Here is a 3,205-nt window from a genome sequence, read left to right as displayed (position 1 = left end):
GTTCCAAAATGGGAATCTCTCCAGGTTTTTCTACTCCAGAAATAGTTTATTGTTCTGCGAGAACTTTACTTCATGTAGGCAATCCTTTTATACCTCTATCATCTATTGGCCCTACAACATCTCTGGCAGCCTTATAGTTCTCGATACATTTGAAGTAAGATTTATTACTTCTGTGAGTTGTTCCTCAAACTCTTTTGGACAGTTAAGCTTTATTTATACATTTAATCTGTTAGAGTTTATTATTCCTTTCTTTTTTTTTTCTAATGTGGATAGTACTTCAGCCTTTTGAAAAACTCATAGCATGGGTTAAGTTTTCACTCCATGAAGACTGCCTTCCTTTTGCTTCAGTCATTTCTTAGCAGGTGATGCATTCAGTATGAGACAACAAGAAGCCTCTGTGCTATCTGCAAAGATGTAATTCTCTTGGCTACTCATTTTAGCTTCTTTTTAAAAAGCTCAGAGACTCTGGAAACCCCACTAGTTTTAACTTATCTCTTACCTTTCAGTGCCAAAAGTTTGAAGGCATCAACTTTCTTTAGGGCATCAGAAAAAGGAAGCAAACAAACTCAAGAGAAATACTATAGTAAATGGCATCAGAATATACAATAGGAAGACTTGGATTTTTACTAATACTTACATGAATAAGGATTACAGCTATAGATTGTAGTTGTTAGAATAAGCACTTAAGGATCATCTCTTGGAAATTCTAAGTACACTTTGTGAATTATGTTCACTCAGCTTTTACTGTCTTCTTCTGAGACTGTAGAGCAGATATGGTCCTTTCTTCTGCTACAGATGTTCTTCAAAGCAGACAAACCGAAGATCCCACAACACAAATGCACTCTTTAAAAGAGTAAGATTTTTCTCTCTGTGATAAAAGATAGTGAGTTATCTCATAGAATAAAATATTGTAATATGACAGTTAAGATTACACAATACTTCGAGTGTTCAACAGCAGATTTGTTCAAGAACAGAGGCATCCATAATCTTTGAATTTCTTGTCTTTGAAGATGTTGATCAGTGGGTTTTTTTTTCTAACAAACAGCTTTGAGATTTCAGTAATACAGATCACTGACAAGTTCACCATCCCACTTACTACAGAGGAGGGAAATTCCTCCTAGGAAATACATCTTGCAAATACATTGAACTCCCCTCCCCTAAAGGAGCTTCCAAAAGGCCAGGCTTCCTTTATTTTCCATAGCAAAGTCTTTACTTCTTGCAATGATCTATGATACCAAGAAATCCTACTTTATTGTCCTTGAACACTGACTTAAGAGGACAAGTTAAATTTCATGACCATGGCAAAATGCCAGCTAGCATTTCAAAGCTCAACAGGTTATGAAGCAAAGGGCAGCAGTGAGAGCATTGCCAAAAAGTGTACTTTCTCAGATTATTTGTGTAAAGCACAAGTGCTTCATCTCTTTGACACTTTTCCAATTATTTAAAGAGCAACATATACTTCTTGCTGCAGCTGCTTTGTTTTATGAGTTACTCTTGTATTTGCTCAGAGACATGTTAATATGACCAGCAGCAAGCTACTGATGGGCATCTGCCATCACTGAGTAGAGCTAACCATTCCAGAGTGAGGTGACAGCACCTGGGGCTGTAAGGGGCCCAAGGAAAAATGATGCATTTCTGCATAGCTCAGTAGAATGATGCATCTCAGCATAGCTCAGCAGAATAAAACTGCACAACTAAGCCCAGTGTCCTCAAAGCAAAGGATTCGCTGCTTCAAGTCCTCCAAATTGTAAGATGTCATCCATTCTTAATACATTATCTGCTGTTGATTTGTTTGACCCCTGCAGCTTCCTCCACCTTGCAACAGCCAAAATTTATACAGAGAGTACAGAACATGCCACAGTATCGTGCAAGAACACAGACCTGATCCACATGGCCAGCTCTGGATGGCACTTTCTATGAAAGGAGTAGACGCTGAACGGAACAGCAGAGGAGGTTAGAATAGGAAGCAGGACAGAAATACCAGCCAAGCAGGACAGGATACTTGCACAGATACAAGCACACAAATTCCCTGAACTTTTACTCCAGTTCCTTTGCATTGGCGGAGCCCATGTTGTGTCACCCTTTACACCTGACACTGTCTCCCAGCGCTATTCCAGGACAGAGGCCCTGCGAAAGCCAGGACTGTCCTAGAAACATCATTATGACATCATACCTGGAAGATAGGAGCCAGTTCCCTGGACAGATCACTCTGCTTTGCTTCTGAAATGAGGTTCTCAGGAAGATCTTTGGGACTCAGGGAGTCTTGAGGCATAGTGTAGGCACTGTTCTCAGGCTCTTTGGCTCTGCAGCTTCAGAGGCAGTGAAGTACTAGAGTAGGACTCTTCCTTTAGAGACCATCATTTTACAAGTGAAATCTCCTCATCTCTTAAAAAAAAAATCTGCTTCCTCACCAAATGGCATAAAGCCAATCAATTCACAGAAACTTTCTTTCACAAATAATTCTTGTTAGCATAAAAGTAAGCATTAATGAAAGTCAGATGAATATCCAGGGTGCACAAAAAAAAATGTAAACACACATAAGCAGACACTTATTTTCAATTTGACACTGCGGTTGTTTCTGTGGAGTATTAGAAGGTTTTGTATACTTGCTCCAGTTTTCTTACCAAAACGTAACTTGTTTTGATGGCTAATTGGGTAAATAAATACCAGAAACTGCAGTTCATTTGACCCTTATGCCAAACAAACTTCTTTGGGTCGCAATTTCAAGGTCAATTTAACATCATGACAACACTTTCCAAAACAGTCATTTTACTTGTTTTAAGGAAATAAAGGGAAAGTGAAGCAACAGTATTTTGAACTGGTTGTATAGCCTACAATTTCCATATCTAAGAAAATTTGCTAGTGATGCACCTGAGCTAACTTCCTCTAGCCTTTGATGTTTTTCATTTCTCACACAAGCCTCTTTCAGTTATAAGAAAGCTATTTAGAAAAAAACTATAGATTTTCTTTTATTGTAGACCAGAAACAGAAAGTTGAAAGCAGAGCACTGTTTTCTAATCCACCTATAAGCTCATTAAAAAGTCTTAGACTTAAAAGAAAAACTTATGAAGATGCTTAACCAAAACAGCCTGAGTATCTACTGAAAAACCACAAGAAAATTACCCCTCTCATGTGGGATATTTACTCAGAAGAGCTGAATGGTTAAGTGGTAAGTTTTGTGGGTTTTCTTACAAATATCAAAGAG

The sequence above is a fragment of the Meleagris gallopavo genome, chromosome Z, assembly GCF_000146605.3.
Source record: "Meleagris gallopavo isolate NT-WF06-2002-E0010 breed Aviagen turkey brand Nicholas breeding stock chromosome Z, Turkey_5.1, whole genome shotgun sequence".
NCBI classification, from domain to species: domain Eukaryota; kingdom Metazoa; phylum Chordata; class Aves; order Galliformes; family Phasianidae; genus Meleagris; species Meleagris gallopavo.
Note: the sequence above shows the minus strand (reverse complement) of the source record.